Source organism: Rhinopithecus bieti, unplaced genomic scaffold (assembly GCF_001698545.2).
Source record: "Rhinopithecus bieti isolate Rb0 unplaced genomic scaffold, ASM169854v2 scaffold_55804, whole genome shotgun sequence".
Taxonomy (NCBI): domain Eukaryota; kingdom Metazoa; phylum Chordata; class Mammalia; order Primates; family Cercopithecidae; genus Rhinopithecus; species Rhinopithecus bieti.
In genome coordinates, this window is record NW_016821450.1 from 94499 (window position 1) to 107999 (window position 13501).

General features: G+C 40.6%; 2 pseudogenes across 2 annotated transcripts; both read right to left on the minus strand.

Annotated features, from left to right (window-relative positions):
- Positions 1-2393: 2393 nt before the first annotated feature.
- On the minus strand, positions 2394-2954 carry LOC108520832 (Ig heavy chain V-III region 23-like; annotated as a pseudogene). Its single transcript, XR_001883033.1, has 2 exons — positions 2807-2954; positions 2394-2703 (listed from the first exon to the last, which is right to left on the minus strand). The product of XR_001883033.1 is annotated as an Ig heavy chain V-III region 23-like (transcript).
- Positions 2955-4603: 1649 nt separating this feature from the next.
- Positions 4604-12457, minus strand: LOC108520831 (Ig heavy chain V-III region 23-like; annotated as a pseudogene). The gene is made up of 3 exons (XR_001883032.1): positions 12327-12457; positions 11910-12223; positions 4604-4683 (listed from the first exon to the last, which is right to left on the minus strand). The product of XR_001883032.1 is annotated as an Ig heavy chain V-III region 23-like (transcript).
- Positions 12458-13501: the final 1044 nt, after the last annotated feature.

Below are 13501 nucleotides of genomic sequence, written 5' to 3' on the forward strand. Positions count from 1 at the left end.
GTCTTTCTTTAGTAGTTAGCACTTTAAACAAAATTATGAAGGAAACAAAATGATTTTGTTCCCCTTGAATTTAGTTTCGTGAAGTATTTTATTGATTTTAGGAAATATTGTAGTTGACAAACCAGCTGCTGGGGAGAGACTTCACAAGCCTGTGACTCGGAAACAAAAGGAGCTGTTGTAACTCCTTTGTCGAAGACAAGAAAGCAATCATGTTGACTTTGCTGGCAGGAGAGAAAGAATAGACCTGCAACTTGGAAGAGAGCTGTTTCATCATCACAACTCGTTAGTGCTAATTCCATGTTTGTGTTTTTCAAGCGCATAACAATTATTTTGGAGTTCTCTATGCAGAAGGTGTGAGATTTCAGGACACTTCCAGCTGACTTCTTCAGTAATTATTCTACAAAACTCATTGAATGTGATGGTTGCAGCCACATTGATAGAGGCCTTCACTGTGCCGTGGAGGGGCTCTTCCAATGCCGGGCCCTGAAGAGCAACATTCACTTGGGTGTCGATCCATCCCCACCTTGTATAAGACAGAATTTAATTTAAAGGATGTAAGGTTTGGACATCAGTTTTCCTACTGTGATGCCATTCATATTAATCCAATAATTGACCTTCATATTTGTCATGTGAAGGACGCTTTGCTAGAGTAATGTGCAAATTCAGTCACCGTGTACAACTAAAGCTGTTTCTCACTGACTTTAACTCCATGACATTATTAAACACTACAGGGCTCCACACAATCTTGGTTCACCCCGAGACTTTCAAACTCCTTCTGTATGGGACTTGTCTGGTGATTACTATAAAAGGAGTGAGTGACCCAGAGCCTACTTAGAAGGAGAATCTCCAATGTGGATATGTTAGTATCTCATCTCATAAAGAAATGGAAAATACCTAACACATGGAAAGTCCTGAGAAGAAATTTGGCATATGAAAAAAGCCTCGACCTATTAGCTTCTGATCAACTTACTGTTAAATTTATTGCCTTCATGTCATTTTGGAAAATTAAAACAAAGTGTATGTGAAGTGTGATGTTGCTTGTTTGGTACAACAGTGAGGTGAGGATAATGGAGAGCCCTGTGATCCCGAGCAGATGGCCTAATCCAAGGAGAGGGAAGCTCTAGGTCGTGTGGACTCACACGGGGATCCTGCTTCTGCGCATCCCTCAGCCACTCCCAGAAGCCTTCAGGAGACAGGGGTGTGGGTGGGCCCTTGAGATGATCCAATGAGATCTGGAAGACAAGAAAAGATAATAATCTGGGATAAATTTAAAAAGTTAAAATAAAATTTATTTTAAATTCATAAATTATGGTTGTATTTACAAGGCAAGAAGCAATGTTATGATTGGTGAATGTAATATGGAATAACTATGATAATTAAGAATTAAGATAACCATCATTAAACACCTCAAATCTTATCATTTATTGTGACATTTGAAATTTACTCTGAGCTCTTTTGAAATGATCAATATACTACTTTTAAATGAACAACTAGAAATCAATTCATGTAAACAAATAAAAACAACTGAAATCAATTAGGAATTACTCTAATAATTTACACTTAGTCCATTATTAAGTTTGATTCTTCAGGATATATGTTTGGAATTATTTTATTTTAATGTTTAATATGAATGTGTAGCATATATGCATAGGTCTGTGTATTTATACATCTTTCTCTCTTTTTCTTTTTCTTTTTTTTTTTGTGAGATGGTGTATTGCCCTGTTGCCCAGGCTGGAGTACAGTGGCATAATCTCGACTAACTGAAACCTCCGTCTACTGGGTTCAAGCAATTCTTCTACCTCAGCCCCCTGGGTAGCTGTGATTACAGGTGTGTGCTACCACACCCGGATACTTTTTGTATTTTTAGTAGAGAGGGGCTTTTGCCATGTTGGCCAGCCTGGTCTCGAACTCATAACCTCAAGTAATTCATCTGCCTCGGCCTCCCAAAGACCTGGGATTACAGGCACGAGCCACCGCGCCTGGCGGGTACATATTTCTATGGCCATAGATTTATATCCCTGTAGTTATGTAGTTGCTGATGTCAACAAATGTTAATAAAACTCTAGAGGAATCAGTGCAAATAATTAGGAATGTTTATTTCTTGAAAGTGTATACTTAAACATACTTATATACAGAATTTTAATAGTTATTAAATACTATTGATAATAAATTCATAATAAATACGAGTAATACAATATCACAGCCTAGAATGCTCCAGAGTTCTACAAATACAATCCTGACTTTTCCAGCTGAGGAGAAAGGAAACCTCCCCCTGCACTTGCTCCTGGGACCTGTCCTGTCCTTAGTGGGTCCCGCGCGCCCCCTGGTGGCCCCGCGCGCCCCTGCAGGGAGGTTTGCGTCTGGGCTCACACTGATCTCGCCCCACTGTGTCTCTAGCACAGTAATACACGGCCGTGTCCTCCGTTTTCAGGCTGTTCATTTGCAGGTACAGTGTGTTCTTTGAATCATCCCTTGAGATGGTGAATCTGCCTTTCACAGATGCGGCGTATTCTGCTGTTCCACCATCAGTTGTCTTTTTAATACGGCCAACCCACTCTAGCCCCTTCCCTGGAGCCTGGCGGACCCAGCCCATCCAGTAGTTACTGAAGGTGAATCCAGAGGCTGCACAAGAGAGTCTCAGGGAACCCCCAGGCTGGACCAAGCCTCCCCCAGACTCCACCAGCTGCACCTCACACTGCACACCTGCAAACACAAAGACATCGTGATTAGAAACAGCCACACATACCCACTGTTTCTCTCACTCGTGTCCCCTCACACTCAGTATCTCTAGTTCTCCATGAATTACCTTTTAAAAGAGCTACAAGGAAAACCCAGCTCAGCTCCAACTCCATGGCTGGTGGTCTGTGTTGAGTGCTGATCACCAAGTGGAAACTCCTGGCAATCCCAGGGCTGGGGCTCCTCTCCCAGAGCTGCAGAGTCAGGGCTGGGCTGGTTTTCATCAGCAGAGGGAGGACCCTATTTGCATGTCTCCTACTATATAGGAAGCTCTGGGGTGGGACGCTGAGGAGAGGGCAGGGCCCAGATAAGATGACTGTGCCTTGCAGAGGTTTGGTGACAATGATGGTATTTGGAAAATATGCTGTCTTATAAAATTATGCTTTGATAAACACTTTGAGCTGATCACCCTATTTTATTTTTACATATATGTGTAAATTATGTTTTGTCACAGTGTTTCACTATGTATGGATATGAAAGTAAACCACACATGGAAAATGGGCTAAGGGTATATTTAAGAGCTCAGTCTGGATGGGCAAGCCCCGGTATCTGGGCCTGTGCTCCTCATCACTGGCCCCACTTACTCCCTGAACCAAGTCAAGGACAGAGCTGGGGATGCCTAGGATGGTTGTGAAGCCCAATTTCTGTTGTGAGAACTTGTGTGATTTTTGCTGCATTCTAGCATTCACCTAAAATATGGTGAGAACTAGGAGTCAGGCAGATAAATTCTTAGTTATTTTTGAAATTTATTACACATTTGTTCTATCTTTCTATCATTCCTTTCTTGTCCAAGTATCCATTTGTTTGCTTGTAATAAGTTTTATACGTTTTAGTGTACCTATAATAATCTTTTACATATTTATATTGTACAGTTGATAAACATGATGGAGTCATCATCATTATCAAGGTGGACAAGAGAATTCTCAGTATTTCCTTTTGTTCTTCTGTATTCTTTATCCTTTTCCCTTTCTTTCTTCTACCTATTTCCCTGGCAATGACTGATCTTTACCTTGCTGCAGACTCATTTGAATTTATCAGAATGTACATAAATGAAATAACATAGTATATATTCTGATTTATTTAGCTTACTTAACATAAACAATAAGATACTTTACCTGACAGTTTGGTATAACAGACTTTTTTATTATAAATATTGGGTAGTATTCTAGCAGACAAATTTACCATAATTTGTTTTTCTATTAAGCAGCTGAACAATATTTGATTTTTATTTTTCTAGGTTTTACTAAAGATCTGCTATTAAGCTTGGAAATGTACATAGAAAAGGAATATATTTTTCTTGTTTTTACAACTGCATCAACAATAACAGATAAACAGAGAAGATGGAATTTTGAAAATTTTGTTTAATACTTTCAATATTTAAAGTTTCAAGCAAACAACAAATCTGGAGTTTAAGGAAAAGCAAGTTCTTGTAGAGAGTAACAAAGACAGGGTTTGAAATTTCGTATTTCTATGGCAGAGTCTGGAGTATGACATATAACCTATTACAAGAGAAAAAAATATATATATATATAGGATTGCTTGAAATTGTGTGTGTTAAGCATGTTGTAGTGTGAAATTGTAAGGGATCATATGCTCAAGAACTCTTCTATCCTCTTGAATCCCTTTCCCCAAGAAAGGGGACAGTCACAAAAATCTTCCTTTCCCCAAGTGTCTGTCTAGGAAATAATAAGAGCCCACACTTCTGAAATGTATTCGGACCCATTTCCCTTATTCCCACAAAAGAACTAAGAATTTACCCTGCAGGGGCAAGTCACTGAAACCAGAATCCTAGGGTCACTTGTTCAATGCCTCAGGAATTGAGATGGTAACACCAAAGATCTATTGAGAAGCAGCTCCCCCATCTTTCTTATGGAATCAGAGCCTTAGTCTGCAGGGCAGGGCAGCAGATCTGCAAGGTGATGACACCGATGATGGAGAACACTGGAGCTGTGGGAGCAAACACCTGGGGAAAACAGGAGGACTCTACCCCAGGGGAAGGGGAAAGAACACACAGACCAGCATCTCATCTGGAAGACGGTCAGGAACACTCACAAGGTTACACACAGACCGAGGGTCACTATGCCTTCCTAGGAATATGGACCAAGGAATGTGGACCTAGGAATATGGACCCTTTAGTCTAATGTCTTTCACCAATTTAGAAATTGCCAGTTAAATAAAACACTTGAATGCACCCGAGGGAGCTGAAAGAGATTCTCTGGAGGACAGAACAAGGTGAAGAGACAAAGTCAAATAGAAAAGACAAAGAAGGTATCATTGGAGGATCTGTAGTCTCTGGTGGACATAGTAGGACAGACTTCAATTTGTTTTGAAACCTTTATATCAGTCTTTAGTAATTTATATGATAAAACAGTCAACCTCGTCAATGGTGTCTTATTATTCCCATCAGGGATGAGGGTCCATGTGGGCATGTGGTGCAGTTCTAGTCATGGAGGCAGGGGAAGTGATCAGTTGAGGTGTTCCTGGTCCTTCAGAGGAGAATTGCAGAAATGTCTCATCCCCAGTTCCAGACAATATTTAATATATGTGTGTGACTCTTGGGAATGGTGTCACCATGGCACTGTATGATGGGAGTCCCCTGGGGGTAGAAGCTGACTTTCTGGATGTATCAGTGTCAAAAATTGAGAAAAGAAACTGCCTGGGAAGATCAGCTGTCAAATTATTCAATCCTGGAGCCACTCACTTCCAGGCTTCCTGTTTCATCAGGTTGTGATTTTCCTCATTGTTTAGTCAGCCTAGGTTGTCTTTCTTCACTCTCCGCTAAAATGGTCGCACATCATAACTTAGAAGTATTACCATAAATAAGTAATGAATTTGAAAATTAGAACAAGTCCCAAGTGAAGACAGTTACTGTGTGGTTAATAATGTGATAGATGGCAGACATGGCTGGACACTAAGTGTGTGTTCACATCTAATTTGTCTAGATTCACAAAATGTTTTGTATATCCCTTAAGTAACATTCCCATTGAGACCCTTGATTTAGCATTATTTCTTGATGACTAATGCCTAATAAAAGTGGTGGTTATTAACTAATAATTTATATTACTAGTAAATTCATTTATGATATATTCCTCTACCTGATGTAAAATCATCCAAGAAGGCAGAAGTTACTGCACTTATTAGACCTTGTCAATTAACAAAAGACTGGGATTAAATACAGATGTTCTACTGCAGTGCAGAATTTTAAAATGTGCTGCAAGCAGAGGTTTTTAAATCTTCTGGAAACCCTATCAAAATGTACAGCAAGAAATGACAGTTTTACATAAAATCGTACATTCTAGAGACCTGACATATAAATGTGAACCCAAATGCAAACAAAGAGAAAAAAACTAATATGGAAACTCGAATAATGTTCTGGTGCATCATTACAGGAAACAGTGCGTGTTAACCTGGTTTGTAATATTATCTAAACATAGAAGGCATTGCCGTTGTTCATATCATACAGAAATCAGTCCTATGAACAATATTCTGGATATGTTGAAAAATGGCATCTTTAAATAAAAAAATATAAAAACTTTAAAAAATACGGAAAATTTCTTGGCCAAGAGTTATCCCTCTGACACTAAGACATTCTGGTCCCGCCCTCAGGACACATCCATTATTGCCCGATGACTTGGGAGCTGGAAGATTCATACATTTAGAAATTTTACCTTCATTCCTCACCTTCGTCCTACTGCAGGAGGTGTGTGTTACACAATATTGAAAGCAATTTTTATACTCACTCCAACCACCAAAATTTTAAGGTTGCCTTTTTATGTCATCTTTTAACTGTATTTTGTGATCTTCAACCAAGAAATTATGTCTATTGGAAGAAACATCTGAAAAATTCTGCTGTTGGAACATATTGGGATAAATCTTTTCAGGCGCTATTAACCAAAACACTGCAGAAAAAAAAAATTCAGGGAGTCAGTTCTTGGGTTGATATTTTGCAACTGAAGAATCAGTTCAGTCCAGATATGGTGACTCATGCCTATAATTCCAGCAGTTTGAGAAGCAAAACCAGGGGAATCACATGAGACCACGTGTTTGAGACCAGCCTGGGCAACATAGAGAGACCCCATTTCAATGAAAGATTAAAAAATCAGCTGTATGTGATGGTGCATCCATCTAGTCCTAGCTACTCTGGAGGCTGAGGCAGAAGGATTATGTGCGCAGGAGTTCAAGGTTACAGTGAGCTATGATTGTGCCACTGCACTCCAAGCTGTGTGATAGAGTAAGACCCTATTCTCTAATTATAATAATAATAAGAATTTTACACAATTGTAAGGCTACTCAAATAGAAGATATTAAAATGAATATCCTCAGGAATCCTCTGGTGCTTGTGATGTTTTGGAGCAGACCTAAGACATTCAGAATAAGCGCATGATCTTAGATAGTGAAATGTCTCCACAGAAGACATTGGAACAGGGCCCATGTCTAATCCCCTGCCCCATGCCTTTCACCCCTTTCTCCTCGTTTCAGTCCTACTTTTCATAATTATTTGCTTATTCTTATAAGCAGATTTCACAATTTTTTGTAGACTTGGTTGTTATCCACCCATATTGGACACTGATCTTTTCTTTTTATTCACGATTTTTATAGTTGCTACATAGAATAAGTCATCAGACTATTGTTTTGATGTCTGACTGTAGATAACTTAATGCTCATTCCTCCATCACCTCCTTTCTTTCCAACACAAGGTGAACCTTGTTAGGAATCACAGGAACTCCCTCATTTGATGCCGTCTGGAGGTTGAAACCCCACAAATTCCTTTCTGTGAGTGAGAACCCTCACTCTGCCTCCACCACCAAACCACTAGAGCAACCCTGAGCCAGTCTCCTTTCTTGCTCAATCAAGCCATTTTGGACATTCCTGAGATACCAGCTCTACTCTCAGCAGACACCTCCAGAGGTAATTAACCTTTCTGTATTCACATGGCGGAGTGTGCGGCACCCACAGATGTGACATCCACACTACAGTTTAGTTGAGATCTCTTGGTCTTTTTATGGTGTCAACTAGAACAAATGCTGTGAGCTTGGTGCCATAGTTCCTAACCCCAGGACACACCTGTTCCCTGAACCAACCCCAGGACACAGCTGGACATGCCTGGTGTGGTTTGATTAACCCCTGTTACGTAATGAAATCATGACATTATTTTGTTGTATTCTAGTGTTTCCCTAAAGATAGAGTTAGGCTTAGGGTTTATTCATGTGTATATTCAGGAGTCTTTGATTTCATATAGGTATTTGACTAAATCTTTAATTCTGTGTTGACAAATTTTACATTTCTTCAGTTTATGAGTGAAGTCCTTAAACCAACGTTCTTTGATTTTCTTTTTTTATTTATCATATATTTTATTCATCTCTGTCTACCTCATTTTCTACCAAATTATATGTGTTTCAATTTGTAATATTTTAATGAGGTGAAATTAACAAATAATACCCATCCCGTGATGTGTACAATTTGACAAACAGTGACATAACCATTACTTTTCGAAACATAGAAAAAATCAACTATGCTCAAAATTTCCTCGTTTTCCTACAATTTCTGGGTTGTACACCTTCCTTTCTCACACCACGTCTAGAGTCAGCTACTAGTTTTCTTTATGTAACTTTAGATTACTTTTCATTTTATAGAATTTATAAAAGAGGACTTGTATGTATGTACTTTTATTCATTTGTCTTATTTTACTCATCATACGTACTTGTGAATTCACCCTCGCTGTTGAGCATATCCAGCTGTACCTTATTGCAACAGTGGGTGTTTCTCCAGTGAATGAATTTACCACAATTTGTTTACTGATTGAGCTGCTGATTGATATTTGGATTGATTTCAGTGTCTGGGTATTATATAAAACCTGATACTCATCGTAGAGAAATACACAGCTGAGAAACAACGTTCTTATTCTTACAGCAATATGAACAGGAGCTAAACTGGGAAAGTTGCCCTTTAACCAATTGTCTTCAACACATCATGTGACTGAAGTTGTAGAAGTCTGTGTGAGAGTGAGTTTGTGAGTGAGAGAGGAGGAAAGAAGAGAGAAAGAAGAGAAAGAGATCCTACATAATTGACTATAACTTATGAGGTGCTCGAACAGGGACTCAGATTCTTTTTGGAAAAAGTCCATATAAGATGGAGAGGACGACTTGATGCACCTACAGATGGTTATACATTTCTATAAATGCCATTTTCTAATAATACGGAGAATCACGTACATGAGAGTAAACACAGTGCGGGTGTCCAGTGGTGAAATATGATGGTGACGCCAGACCCCACCCGCAGCACCTTTTCCCTCTTCCACCTGCCTTGATGTGTCCTGAGCGCCCCCCGGTGTCCTCAGCGCCTCGTGCTGCTCCTGAGCTTCCCAGCAGGGAGGTTTGTGTCTGGGCTCACAATGTCTTTCCCTCGCTGTGCCTTTTCTATAAAAATCATGGCTGTGTACTCGTTGCTCAGTTAGCTCAGCTGTAGGAGAAACTGTTTATTTGGATGTGGATCTGGAGATGGTGACTGGACTTTGAGGAGTGGGTTGGATTGTTCACTCCCCTCATGACCTGTGCACCTGATTCACTCCAGTCCCTTCCCTGGGGGGCTGATGGATCCCGCTCCAGCAGGAAGCACTGGTTGTGATGGGAAATGCAGAGACAGCACAGGTGAGGGAGAGGGTCTGTGAGGGCTTCACCAGGCCAAGAGTGCACTGAGAAACACAGTTGTGGCATGCACAGGTTCGGAACAACATGTTGAAATTTAGAGATATGCACATTTTGATACATAAATAAAAATAGGATTGTATTGGCAATAATATATAGAAAGAGCTCTGAAATAAACTGATATATAGATGGCGAACTGATTTTCAGCATGAAAACCAACAATACACAATGGATAAATCAAAGTCTCTCCCTAAGAGGGTGTTAGAAAAACTGGATCTACACATGCAAAGAATTAAGAATTTTAGTTTACGATAGACACAAAAAATCAACTCTAAATGGGATACATAGTTAAATGTATGCCTTGCAATTGTAAAATTTCCCCTACCCAGAAAATAATATTAAGAATGATTTCCTGTATTTCAAATTAAAGTCACAGACAACAAAAGCAGAATTGAACAAGTGAAACTACATCACAACAAAAAGATGCTGGCAAAGCGTGGAAAAAATTCCAACAGACAGAATGGGAGAATATAATTTCAAGTCATGAATCTGAAAAAGTGTTAATATCCACAATATACATGCAACTTCTACAACTCATTAGCAAAATCATAATCATCTGATTGTAAAATGGTCAGTTTTACACCTTAAAAAATTATGAACATAGATTCTTCCCTCTGGGTAATGGAAAGTTTTATGGTACACTTGGTTAGGGTAGACTTTGTAGTTATTCAATCCAAAATTAATATATGTGGTGTTAGCCGGGTGTGGTTGCTCACACCTGTAATCCCAGAACTCTGAAAGGCTGAGTTGGGTGGAACATCTGAGGTCAGGAGTTTGAGACCAGCCTGACCAATATGATGAAACCCCGTCTCCACTAAAAATACAAAAATTAGCCAGAAATGGTCGCATATATATATTTCTGATTTTACTTAATATATGTTAGAAAATTGTCAGCAGTTGACTCTAGTTTAGGTAGATTGTCAATGATAAAATGAGTGGGCCTGATTCCATCAGAGCAGAACTGGATAAAATTAAATTCCATGGTAATTCGGCAGCTTCACCTCTCTCTGGGACTTCCAGCCTGCACTTACTGATGGATGATCTTCTGGACATTGGATATTCCCAATCATCTCCAAAAACTGTCATCCTCTACGTCTCACAGAAATGTGGCATGTCCACCTGTAGCTTGTCAACCCTGAATAACAGACAGAAAGAGACTCTAAAGTGTGATAATATTTATTCTAGGATGTGCATTGCAATTGAAATATGTATGGGTGCATTCAGGTTGGTAAAGGAAGATAAAGAATTAAGGAAAAATGAGGAGGGTTACATCAGCTGTTTTGAGACAATTATCCTGGACTAGAAGGATCAGTAATAGAGGTAACATCGGTGTGAGGTTGAACAAGCAGTTGCTGGGCAGATATACTTGGAGAAGTAATTCTTTTAAGGTTGTGATGGCTTTTGTGCAAGGTTGTGGCGGTGCAGAGTCTATTTATGATAGTTCTTGTTATCAGGAACATGTGTGCTAGAACCCTCCTTCATGGCCTTCCCCAGCTTCATTCATTAGGGTTTTAACACAAGTGGCTCCATCTTGATTCTAATAAATTTCCCAAGCTCTTTCTAACACTACTTCTGAAGCAGATGACTCTGATGCCTTGAACAGGGTTAATTCCACATCCTCATCCCATTTGATAAAATAAGTTTATCCCTTTCACTATTAACGGCCAATTGCATTCCCACATGAGTCTATACACAACACAGTGGAGGGTCCTGAGAAAATGGGGAGGGAAGGAAGTCCCATCAGCCTCTCCCACGTGGCTGCAGGAGCCACAGGCTGAGCCCCACCTGAGCTCCAAGAAAATTCCTTGAGCCCTGGAAGGTAGACCACGGAGGTTATCTGTTTCTTTTTCAGGAAGCAGGAAAAACAAAAAGGGAGAACAAACACTCCAAAAAAAGAACATGGATTGGGAGCAAAAGGAGCACCAGGTCAGTGCTGACGCTGATTGGATTTAGTGTCAGGAGAAGGGTCAGACGAGAAACCTGTGAGCTTCTACATGACACTGACCCTGGCCCAGCCTCTCTATTGGCTGCAATCAGAATCCCAAAGACTGTTCCAATCCTGGAATCTCCCTGAGGTTTCTGTCCTGGGTCTGATTGGAGAAGACTCACCAGGCACCGCTCAGTTTCCTCAGGACTCTGATCTTGGTGGCCATGGTTGAGGCCTTTTCATCTCTGTAAACGTCAGTCTGCATTTGGTGCATGTGAGAATAGGTCCTCATATTAAAATGATATTTTTAAAAATATATAGAGATGACATTAGGAAGCACAGAATTCTAAACTTAGAGAGGTTCGCTGGAGAAACCGTGAGGAGAAGACGAGGTCCCACATCCTGACAGGAAATCAGCCTCTATAGCACCTGCCTCTGGGGTTGACTCTGATCAGTGCATCCTGAGCGCCCCCTGCAGCTGATTTCGCCTGAACGTTTCTGCAGGGAGGTTTGTGTCTGGGCTCACACTGACTTCCCCTCACTGTGTGTTTCGCACAGTAATAGACAGCCGTGTCCTCAGCTCTCAGGCTGTTCATTTGCAGATACAGTGTGTTCTTGGCGTTGTCTCTGGAGATGGTGAATCGGCCCTTGACAGAGTCTGGGTAGTATGTGTTACTACCACTAGGACTACTAATACTTGAGACCCACTCCAGCCCCTTCCCTGGAGCCTGACGGACCCAGGCCATGTTGTAGTCACTGAAGGTGAATCCAGAGGCTACACAGGAGAGTCTCAGGGACCCCTCAGGCTGTACCAAGCCTCCCCCAGACTCCACCAGCTGCACCTCACACTGGACACCTGCAAACAAGAAGAAACCCCGGTCAGAAACTTCTACATGAATCCACTGTTTATCTCACTCTTATCCACTCACACTCAATTTCAATAGTTCTGAATGAATTACCTTTTAAAATAGCAACAAGAAAAACCCAGCTCGGCCCAAACTCCATGGTGCGTCCTCTGTGTTCCGTCCTGATCACCAAATGAAAACACCTGAAAATCTCAGGTCTGGGTCTCCTCCCCAGAGCTGCAGGGTCAGGGCTGGGCTGGTTTTCATCAGCAGACAGAGGGCTCTATTTGCATGTCTCCTACTATATAGCAAGCTCTGGGGTGAGAAGCCTGAGGAGACAGTGGGGCTCAGAGCGTGAGGAGTGTCCTGGGGCAGATTTGTGATATTGGTAGCATTTTGAAAATTGTGGTTACTTATTGAAAGTTTGTTCTGTGATAAAATATTAAAACCTATAAAACTTACAATTTTGTAATTTCTATTTTAAAACAGTGATATTGAGGTACAATCGATCTACATAAACTGTGTATATTTAAAGTTAGCACCAATCATCTTTTATTTTTACATATGCAGAGGAAACATGGTATGTGGTAGCAACGTCATTTCCATGTTACAGAAGAAAAATTACCAGCAAAAGCACAGATGGGTTGTACAATGTCCCCAGAGCTCACATTTGGTCAGAGTGAGCCTGGGTATCTGGGCCTGTGCTTCTCACCACTGGACCTGACTGCTCCCTGAACCAAGCCTAGCACACAGGGGTCGCAGCTAGTGAGGTTTGTAGAACCTCTTCTCTGTAATGAGAACACGGTGTGATGTGTATGCACTGTTGTGATTACCTAACAATTGTAAAGAAAAGCACATTTCCTACAGTTTCATTTTCTTGGGTGTCACGCATTTTCTCATGTTAGCATCTATCTTTCCATCAATGTTTATTGAACAAATTATCCACTTATTTGCAATAGTCTTATTGAGGCATTATTGCTGTGTAATAAATATTGCTTAATTAATGTGTGCATTTTAATAAGCTCTGAAGCCAAGCATGGTCTTACATACCAGTATTCCCAGCTACGTACAGCAGCGGGAGGAGGATTGCTGGAGACCCAGGGTCTGAGGCTGCAGAGAGCTATGATCTCACCACTGAGCTCCAGCCTAGATGACAAAGCAAGATCATGTCTCCAAAGGAAAAAAATGCAATTTCAAATGTGCTCACCTGTGCTTCCCGAATAACAAGATAACAGTCAAGATAACAATGCGTCACACTTAAAAGTTTCCCTGGGTTCCTCCAGTTCCTG